Genomic DNA, 11,187 nt, shown 5'->3' with positions numbered 1-11,187 from the left:
GTTCAATCCCCGGCATCTCCAACTAAAAAGGGTCCAAGCAAATAGGTGTGGAAAACCTCAGCTGTTCAAGGGGAGGGACGGTGGCTCAGTGGTAGAGCATCTGCTTGGTAAGCAGAAGGTCCCAGGTTCAATCCCCGGCATCTCCAACTAAAAAGGGTCCAAGCAAATAGGTGTGGAAAACCTCAGCTGTTCAAGGGGAGGGACGGTGGCTCAGTGGTAGAGCATCTGCTTCATAAACAGAAGGTCCCAGGTTCAATCCCTGGGATCTCCAAAAAAGGGTCCAGGCAAATAGGTGTGGAAAACCTCAGCTGGAGAGCCATGAATGGGGCTGTGGCTCAGTGGTAGAGCATCTGCTTGGTAAGCAGAAGGTCCCAGGTTCAATCCCCGGCATCTCCAATTAAAAAGGGTCCAGACAAATAGGTGTAGAAAACCTCAGCTTTTCAAGGGGAGGGACGGTGGCTCAGTGGTAGAGCATCTGCTTGGTAAGCAGAAGGTCCCAGGTTCAATCCCTGGCATCTCCAACTGAAAAGGGTCCAGGCAAATAGGCGTGAAAAACCTCAGCTTGGGACCCTGGAGAACCATGAATGGGGCTGTGGCTCAGTGGTAGAGCATCTGCTGGGTAAGCAGAAGATCCCAGGTTCAATCCCTGGCATCTCCAAAAAGGGTCCAGGCAAAGAGGTGTGAAAAACCTCAGCTTGAGACCCTGGAGAGTCGCTGCCAGTCTGAGAAGACAATACTGACTTTGATGGACTGAGGGTCTGATTCAGTATAAGGCAGCTTCATATGTTCATATGTTTATGTCAGATCCGGCCCTCATAACAAAGGAGTTCTATACCGCTGCTTTAGGTGTTAACCTGCGTGTGCTGCAGGCATTACCTTTCATCTCCCCGCACCATTAAGTGTAGAAACAAAGGACGACAAAGTGGGACCAGTTAGATTTGACTCCAGTAGCTCCTTGTGTATTTGTGAAGTGTTGCCAAGTCACAGCCAATCGATGGCCATCCCAGCAAGGGGCTTGAAAGGCCAGTGAGAAGCAGAGGTGGTTGGCCGTTGTCTTCCTCTGCAGAGCCATCCTTGGTGGTCTCCCATCCAGGAACAGACCCTGTCTAGCTTATATTATGACAACCCTAGCAAGAGGCCTGCAAGGCATGTGAGAAGCAGGGGTGGTTTGCCATTGGCTTCTTCTGCAGAGTCATACTTGGTGGTCTCCCACAAAGTACTGACCCTGCTTCCTTTTGACTTATGGTGACCCTAGCAGGGGGATTTCAAGGCAAATGAGAAGCAGAGGTGGTTGGCCATTGCCTTCCTCTGCAGAGTCTTCCTTGGTGGTCTCCCTTCCAAAACTAATGGAGATCCCAGGAAGGGGCTTTCAAGTCAAGAGAGAAGCAGAGGTGGTCTGCCATTGCCTTTCTCTGCAGAGCCTTCCTTGGTGGTCTCCCATCCAAAACCTATGGAGATCCCAGGAAGGGGCTTTCAAGTCAAGAGAGAAGCAGAGGTGGTCTGCCATTGCCTTTCTCTGCAGAGCCTTCCTTGGTGGTCTCCCATCCAAAACCTATGAAGATCCCAGGAAGGGTCTTTCAAGGCAAGTGAGAAGCAGAGGTGGTCTGCCATTGCCTTCCTCTGCAGAGCCTTCCTTGGTGGTCTCCCATCCAAAACCTATGAAGATCCCAGCAAGGGGCCTTCAAGGCAAGTGAGAAGCAGAGGTGGTTTGCCATTGCCTTCCTCTACAGTGCCTTCCTTGGTGGTCTCCCATCCAAAACCTATGAAGATCCCAGCAAGGGGCCTTCAAGGCAAATGAGAAGCAGAGGTGGTTGGCCATTGCCTTCCTCTGTAGAGCCATCTTTGGTGGTCTCCCACTCAAGTACCAGCCCTGCTTAATTTACACTTATGATAATCCCAACAGAGGGCTTACAAGGCAAGTGAGAAGGAGAGGTGGTCTGCCATGGCCTTCCTCTGTAGAGCCTTCCTTGGTGGTCTCCCCTCCATGTACCAACCCTGCTGAGCTTCTGAGATCTGATGGGATCGAGGTACTCCAGGCTGCCTTCCCTCCTAGTAGCTCTTTAGAGACCAACAGGAATGTCAGGATACAAGCTTTTGAGAGTCAAAGCTCTCTTTGTCAAATATTAGTGCAGCAGAAATTGAGATCTCTCCATCCTTTAATCCTAGAAGAAGAGAGAGATTGGATTTATACCTCATCCTTCACTTGGAGTCTCAAAGCAGTTTACAATCTCCATTCCCTTCCTCTTCCCACAACAGACACCCTGTGAGGTAGGTGGGGCTGAGAGAGCTGTGAGAGCACTGCTCTTCAGAGAACCGCTCTGAAAGAACTGGGACTGACCCAACGTCACTCCAGCAGCTGCATGTGGAGGAGTGGGGGAATCAAACCCGCTTCTCCAGATTGAAGTCCACCACTCTTAACCACTACAGCAAACTGGCTCTCTGTTTACACCTTTCTTCTAGCTTGGCCTTCCCTAAGCTTTAGTTAAGCCTCACTTATAGAGATGAAAGGAGTTCTGACTCAGCCTTGTCCCAGCCCCTCTGGGTCAATATATCTGCCTCTTCCTGAGCCTCAAGCAAGCGGTGCGACCCTTCCTCTTTGATGTTCCCTGAGCCAGCCTAATAAAGAACTTCCAGTGGGTAGACTGACATCTGGACTCCCCCAGTGCCTTCTCTCAATGCAGGCTTGTGGTGAATGAAGAAGAAGAAGAAGAAGAAGAAGAAGAAGAAGAAGAAGAAGAAGAAGAAGAAGAAGAAGAAGAAGAAGATGATGATGATGATGATGATGATGATGATGATGATGATGATGATGATGATGATGATGATGATGATGATGAAGATATTGGATTTATATCCCGCCCTCCACTCCAAAGAGTCTCAGAGCGGCTCACAATCTCCTTTCCCTTCCTCCCCCACAACAGACACCCTGTGAGGTAGATGAAGATATTGGATTTATATCCCACCCTCCACTCCGAAGAGTCTCAGAGCGGCTCACAATCTCCTTTACCTTCCTCCCCCACAACAGACACCCTGTGAGGTAGATGAAGATATTGGATTTATATCCTGCCATCCACTCCGAAGAGTCTCAGAGCGGCTCACAATCTCCTTTCCCTTCCTCCCCCACAAGGGAAAGGAGATTGTGAGCCGCTCTGAGACTCTTCAGAGTGGAGGGCGGGATATAAATCCAATATCATCATCATCATCATCATCATCATCATCATCATCATCATCATCATCATCATCATCATCATTCCATTGTACCATAGAGTCTTCCCTCCCAAATGACTAGAGCGTCCAGAAAAACCATTGAGTTTTCCCAGAAATGCCTAGAATGGCCCCGCACACGCACCACCATTTTGATGACATCACTTCTGAGTGACCTCATTCCGAGTGACAGGAAGCAGGGGGCTTGGCAACCCTAGTTGGGGGTCCCCAAACTGGGAGATCTCCCACCCACGGCAAGAGCATGGCAGCCCTGGCCTGCCTGCACAGGCTCCATCAATGCCATCTTCTGCTGTCCTACTCCTCTGGCCTACACCTCCCTTCTGAGGCACACATGAGGGCTGCCAGGCGCTGAGGCTGCTGGTGGTGCATTTCTGTGTGTGGCCTCACTCTTTCTTCTTTCCCTGCAGCCTCTAGTTTGGCTGCCTGGCTCAGTTGTGCCTGGGTGACGCTGACCCCACCATAATCTCTTCTGGAGCTGGCAAGTGCAGCGGTAAAGCTACCACCCCTAAATATGGTGATCCAGAAACCTAGATCACTGAAGTTCTTTTCTGGAACTCTAAAGACGATCTGCCACACTAGCTCCCGAGTCTGACAGAGTGTGGTAGTTGGTTGTCAGAGGGAGGGCAGAGGTCCAACTCGGGAAATCTCTGGGGACTTTAGGGGTGCAGCTGGGAGACTTTGGCAGAGGAGCTGAGAGTCTTTCCCATTCCAAATAAATAAGTAAAAATACAGCAGTGCAGTTCCCCTGAATACAGTTTGCAGTTTGCATTTCCTCATCTTTTTTTTTTTTTTTTTGCCTTTTTGGTTCCTTAGCAAATGAAAGTGAACACACGCGCACAAAGTAGTCAAATAAACAGTTCACGTATCTGCACTTTTGTGATTTCCCTGGGGCAATGGTATAGATAGCTTTATTCACCTGAGTTGCTGAATGTAATGATCTGCTGTATTTTAACCAGCTTAGAGCGAGAGGTCTAGGGGGTAGACTTTCCTCTATCCCATAATCAGTTAGCTCTTTACTATCCCTTTCACTATATAAACAGTTTCTGAAAGGAATGCAAAATGAACAGAGGGACCGGGCTTTCTCTCTTGCTCTCTCACAAGCGTGGCTCTGCTTGCTCACCCTGTCCCTATGAGCTGCAATCTCACTGAGATTTCAGGGTACACACATACCCCTTCCAAAACACAAGCAGTTTTCTAGCTTCTAAGGCTGCCTGAGATCTAAAGGCACTTGGTGGCTGTCAGGGAAGGCTTTCCCCCACTGGCCAGCTAGTTAAGAACATAAGAGAAACCCTGATGGATCAGGCCAGTGGCCCATCCAGTCCAACACTCTGTGTCACATAAGAACATAAGAGAAGCCCTGTTGGATCAGACCAATGGCCCATCCTGTCCAACACTCTTTGTCACATAAGAACATAAGAGAAACCCTTATGGATCAGGCCAGTGGCCCATCCACTCCAACACTCTGTGTCACATAAGAACATAAGAGAAGCCATGTTGGATCAGGCCAATGGCCCCTCCAGTCCAACACTCTTTGTCACATAAGAACATAAGAGAAACCCTGATGGATCAGGCCAGTGGCCCATCCAGTCCAACACTCTGTGTCACATAAGAACATAAGAGAAGCCATGTTGGATCAGGCCAATGGCCCATCCAGTCCAACACTCTGTGTCACATAAGAACATAAGAGAAGCCCTGTTGGATCAGGCCAGTGGCCCCTCCAGTCCAACACTCGGTGTCACATAAGAACATAAGAGAAGCCCTGTTGGATCAGGCCAATGGCCCATCCAGTCCAACACTCTGTGTCACATAAGAACATAAGAGAAGCCCTGTTGGATCAGGCCAATGGCCCATCCAGTCCAACACTCTGTGTCACATAAGAACATAAGAGAAGCCCTGTTGGATCAGGCCAGTGGCCCCTCCAGTCCAACACTCTGTGTCACATAAGAGAAGCCCTGTTGGATCAGGCCAGTGGCCCCTCCAGTCCAACACTCTGTGTCACATAAGAACATAAGAGAAGCCCTGTTGGATCAGGCCAATGGCCCCTCCAGTCCAACACTCTTTGTCACATAAGAACATAAGAGAAGCCATGTTGGATCAGGCCAATGGCCCATCCAGTCCAACATTCTGTGTCACGCAGTGGCCAAATATATATATATATATACACACACACACACACACACTGTGGCTAATAGCCACTGATGGACCTCTGCTCCTTTTTTTTATCTAACCCCCTCTTGAAGCTGTCTATGCTTGTAGCCGCCACCACCTCCTGTGGCAGTGAATTCCACATGTTGAAGAAGAAGAAGAAGATGATACTGGATTTCTATCCCGCCCTCCACTCCGAAGAGTCTCAGAGCGGCTCACAATCTCCTTTCTCTTCCTCCCCACAACAGACACCCTGTGAGGTGGGTGGAGCTGGAGAGGGCTCTCACAGCAGCTGCCCTTTCAAGGACAACCTCTGCCAGAGCTATGGCTGACCCAAAGCCATTCCAGCAGGTGCAAGTGGAGGAATGGGGAATCAAACCCGGTTTTCCCAGATAAGAGTCTGCACACTTAACCATTTCATCAAACTGACTCTCCAGTTTACCCTTTGGGTAAAGAAGGACTTCCTTTTATCCGCTCTAACCGCGACTGCTCAGCAATTTCATCGAATGCCCACGAGTTCTTGCATTGTGAGAAAGGGAGAAAAGGACTTCTTTCTCTACTTTCTCCATCCCATGCATTATCTTGTAAACCTCTATCATGTCACCCCGCAGTCGACGTTTCTCCAAGCTAAAGAGCCCCAAGCTTTTTAACCTTTCTTCATAGGGAAAGTGTTCCAACCCTTTAATCCTTCTAGTTGCCCTTTTCTGGACTTTTTCCAATGCTATAATATCCTTTTTGAGGTGCGGTGACCAGAATTGCACACAGTATTCCAAATGGTTGGCGATGGGGAGAAGCCTGCAAAACCAGGGGATCCCCAACTCAGACCTGGGGGCTCGCAAACTTAGCGGTGATCCACAAGGTGAGCTAGCACCAGACTTTAAAACAATATAAATCCTTAATAAATAATATATACATCTAAGCAGTCGGTCAGCTGATGACGACCAATTTAAAACCAACAGACTCCAGCAGATTAAAACAAAAAGTCAGCATCGTAAAACTTGGAATCATAAAACAGAAACTCCATAATTCAGTAGCAGGAAGACCATAAAGTTTCTAAGTAAAGGCCCTCTGAAAGATGACGGATTTGAGCCGCTGATGGACTAACGGTAAGGGAGACGCCAAATGGACTTCCCTTGGCAGGACATTCCAAAGGGGTGGTTTCAGGACCGAAGAGCTTGCTTGAACCGACCCAGCTCCCCTTTTTGGAGGTTTTCAAACTGAGGCTCGATGGCCCTCTGACAGCAACGCTGATTCTGTAAACTTTGGTAGATCATGGGAAGGAAGGCAGAAAGGGCTGGACATCCAAGAGGAGCTGGACATCTGGGACTCGTGACAAGAAATGCCTAGAAACTAATTGAAGCAGAGTTACCCCAATTTGAATGTCCAATGAAGCTGACCAGTGAAACGGCAGGCTCCAGCGTGCGGCCGTGTCACTGGAATGTGCAGGGGTCTTTTGCTGCTTCTTTACTCACTTTTGAAATATGAACTGGATCCTGATATGAATTTTGTGAGAGCTGCAGTGGGGTTTGAGATACATATTGGAGATTCCCGAGTCCGCTTGTTTGCGGTTCATGCACGAGCCTTGTCGAAATACAAGATTGCTATACACGGGTATTGTTACACTTTGTGAATGTTTCAATTTTTGTACACTTTCTAAAAAGCATTTGCTATACCAATTCCCCAGTAATTCATAGCCGTGTGCCTTCCTTTGTTCGTTAGGTACCACCTGGGGATAGGCACCCCGACTTTAGCCCTTTTTTCTCTAGCCGAGATTGCTCGCTAGCTCTTTCAGTGTAGAAATGCAACATTAAGTGTCTGAACTGGGACATCCCCCCTCCATTCAGGGACATTGGAGGGAGAGAGCTGCCTAATTGAATATGAAGCATAATATTCCCTCAGCCGTTTAATTGTTTGCTTTGGCCAGCTCATATAAACTGCAACCGTAAAAGTCACACCGATGGGTTCCTGCATCACGGAAATCACCGTTTGAATTATAACCTTCTTTTATAGACCCGTAAGAGGGCAGAGATGGAGAGCTGAGAGGAGGTATCTTAATGTGTCACACGCCTATAAAGAGCATTGATTACCTAAGCGTGGTATGAAGACGCTAATTATGCTGCTTTCAGGCGTGGCATTGACCACTAACACCATCCCTGCTGTGGGCGCTGGCTAGGAACTCGATCTGATATCACTCTGTACCAGGGGCGACCAAATTGTGGCTCAGGAGCCACATATGGCTCTTTCACACATATTGTGTGACTCTTGAAGCCCCCACGACTCCATCCGCTGGCTTGAAGAAGGCATTTCTCTCTTTAAATCACTTAAACAAGCCAAGCCAGCTTGGAGAATGTATTTAAAGTTAAAGTTGCTTTCTTTCCATCTCCAACTCCTTCCTTCCTTCCTTCCTTCCTTCCTTCCTTCCTTCCTTCCTTCCTTCCTTCCTTCCTTCCTTCCAAGGCAGCTGGTTCCACCTCTGACCTACTCTGACTCTAAAAAGAAGGAAGGAAGGAAGGAAGGAAGGAAGGAAGGAAGGAAGGAAGGAAGGAAGGAAGGGAGGGAGGGAGGGAGGGAGGGAGGGAGGGAAAGAAAGAAAGAAAGAAAGAAAGAAAGAAAGAAAGAAAGAAAGAAAGAAAGAAAGAAAGAAAGAAAGAAAGAAAGAAAGAAAGAAAGAAAGAAAGAAAGAAAGAAAGAAAGAAAGAAAGAAAGAAAGAAAGAAAGAAAGAAAGAAAGAAAGAAGATATTGGATTTATATCCCGCCCTCCACTCCAAAGAGTCGCAGAGCGGCTCACAATCTCCTTTCCCTTCCTCCCCCACAACAGACACCCTGTGAGGTAGATGAAGATATTGGATTTATATCCCGCCCTCCACTCTGAAGAGCCTCAGAGTGGCTCACAATCTCCTTTCGCTTCCTCCCCCACAACAGACACCCTGTGAGGTAGATGAGGATACTGGATTTATATCCCGCCCTCCACTCTGAAGAGCCTCAGAGTGGCTCACAATCTCCTTTACCTTCCTCCCGCACAACAGACAACCTGTGAGGTAATAATAATAATAATAATAATAATAATATAAATAATTTTTTATTTCTATCCCGCCCTCCCCGCCGAAGCAGGCTCAGGGCGGCTCACAGCATAAAACACATATTACAACAGTTGCAATTATAAAACACGGTTAAAACAATTACAAAATATTAAAATTCACATAATAATATGGCGTTATAACAGATTTCAATAAATTTCAGCAGTAAAAACATTTCAAGAGTAAATGGTAGATGAAGGTATAAAACACGGTTAAAACAATTACAAAATATTAAAATTCACATAATAATATGGCGTTATAACAGATTTCAATAAATTTCAGCAGTAAAAACATTTCAAGAGTAAATGGTAGATGAAGGTACTGGATTTATATCCTGGCCTCCACTCTGAAGAGCCTCAGAGCGGCTCACAATCTCCTTTCCCTTCCTCCCCCACAGCAGACACCATGTGAGGTGGGTGGGGCTGGAGAGGGCTCTCACAGCAGCTGCCCTTTCAAGGACAACCTCTGCCAGAGCTATGGCTGACCCAAGGCCATGCTAGCAGGTGCAAGTGGAGGAATGGGGAATCAAACCCCGTTCTCCCAGATAAGAGTCCATTACACCAAACTGGCTCTCCACACCAAACTGGCTGGAAGGAAGGAAGGAAGGAAGGAAGGAAGGAAGGAAGGAAGGAAGGAAGGAAGGAAGAAGAAAGAAAAGAAGAAAGAAAGAAAGAAAGAAAGAAAGAAAGAAAGAAGAAGAAAGAAAGAAAGAAAGAAAGAAAGAAAGAAAGAAAGAAAGAAAGAAAGAAAGAAAGAAGAAGAAAGAAAGAAAGAAAGAAAGACCTAATATCCAGCTGGTATCTTTCTGCTTGTAATTTGAAACTATTGCTTTGGGTCCTATCCTTGACTGCCCAAATGAAAATGATGTAAGGTAGCTCTAGGAATCACAGGAAATTTTATGGTTAAAAAACATAGCGGTTCTGATTATTCCTAAAGCTACCTACGCCTCTTCTTCTTCTTCTTCTTCTTCTTCTTCTTCTTCTTCTTCTTCTTCTTCTTCTTCTTCTTCTTCTTCTTCTTCCTCTTCTTCTCCTCCTCCTCCTCCTTCCTTCCTTTCTATATTGTGGCTCTCAAACATCTGAATGTTTCTGCTATGTGGCTCTTACATTAAGCAAATTTTGCCACCCCTACTATATGGGATTGCATGTCTGCTGATCTCCCCCCAGTCTTCACCAGACTCCACCCTCCCTAGGTCCTACCCCCAAAGCCCCGGGACTTTCCCAGCATGCAAACCTAGCAACAAGAAACAAAGACAGTAACTCTTGATCCAATGATTCCCTTCACCCAATCTGCTGCTGGTGCTCAGGTTGTTAGTTGATAAACTACATTCTGCTTGGCAGATCTCAGGCTTTGCAAGCCAACTTTAAAACACATTCAGGAAGTCTTAGGTCTTTCAATACCACCAAACCACATTGCACAATTTCACATTTTGCCCTTGCTTGCATTGCTTACGACATTCATAGAATCATAAAATCCGAAGAGTTGGAAGGTACCCCAAGGGACATCTAGTCCAATCCCCTGCACAATGCAGGCAGTTCACAAATACCTCTCCCTAAGTCTACAGGATCTTCATTGCTGTCAGATGGCCATCTAGCCTCTGTTGAAAAACCTCCAAGGAAAGAGAGCCCACCACCTCCTGAGGAAGCCTGTTCCACTGAGGAACTGCTCTAACAGCCAGGAGGTTCTTCCTAATGTTGAGCTAGGAAGTCTACTGATTTAATTTCAACCTGTTGTTTCTGGTCTTACCTTCTGGGGCCACAGAAAACAATTCACACCCTCCTCTAGATGACAGCCCTTCAAGTACTTGAAGATGGTGATCGTATCACCTCTCAGTCACCTCCCCTCCAGGTTAAACATGCCCAGCTCCTTCAGCCTTTCTCCATACCCCTCACCACCTTCATCACCCTCCTCTGGACACATTCAGCTTGTCTATATCCTCCTTAAAAGGAAGGAGAGCCCACCACCTCCTGAGGAAGCCTGTTCCACTGAGGAACCTATCTAACGGCCAGGAAGTTCTTCCTAATGTTGAGCTGGGAACTCTTCTGATTTAATTTCAACCTGTTGTTTCTGGTCCTGCCTTCTGGGGCTACAGAAAACAATTCCACACCTTTCTCTAGATGACAGCCCTTCAAATACTAGTAGATGGTGATCATATCACCTCTCAGCCACCTCCTCTCCTGGCTAAACATGCCCAGCTCCCTTCAACCTTTCTTCATAGGACTTGGTCTCCAGACCCCTCACCATCTTCATCGCCCTCCTCTGGACCCATTCAGCTTGTCTATATCCTCCTTAAAAGGAAGGCGAGTCCACCACCTTCTGAGGAAGCCTGTTCCACTGAGTAACCTATCTAACGGCCAGGAAGTTCTTCCTAATGTTGATCTGGGAACTCTTCTGCTTTAATTTCAACCTGTTGTTTCTGGTCCTGCCTTCTGGGGCCACAGAAAACAATTCCACACCATTCTCTAGATGACAGCTTTTCAAGTACTAGAAGATGGTGATCATATCACCTCTCAGCCATCTCTTCTCCAGGCTAAACATGCCCAGCTCCTTCAACCTTTCTTCATAGGACTTTTTCTCCATACCCCTCACCACCTTTGTCACCCTCCTCTGGACCCATTCCAGCTTGTCTATATCCTCCGTAAAAGGAAGGAGAGTCTACCACCTCCTGAGGAAGCCTGTTCCACTGAGGAACCTATCTAACGGCCAGGAAGTTCTTCCTAATGTTGAGCTGGGAACTCTTCT

The 11,187-nt window shown here is 47.1% G+C and overlaps 1 non-coding gene across 1 annotated transcript; it reads left to right on the top strand.

The window, feature by feature from the left end:
* The first annotated feature begins 200 nt into the window (after nt 1-200).
* On the top strand, nt 201-271 carry TRNAM-CAU (transfer RNA methionine (anticodon CAU)). The gene has a single exon. It is a non-coding gene; the product is annotated as a tRNA-Met (tRNA).
* The last annotated feature ends 10,916 nt before the right edge of the window (nt 272-11,187 follow it).

The sequence above is a fragment of the Heteronotia binoei genome, chromosome 4 (assembly GCF_032191835.1).
Source record: "Heteronotia binoei isolate CCM8104 ecotype False Entrance Well chromosome 4, APGP_CSIRO_Hbin_v1, whole genome shotgun sequence".
Lineage (NCBI taxonomy): Eukaryota > Metazoa > Chordata > Lepidosauria > Squamata > Gekkonidae > Heteronotia > Heteronotia binoei.
This window is presented reverse-complemented; position numbering and strand designations above follow the sequence as displayed.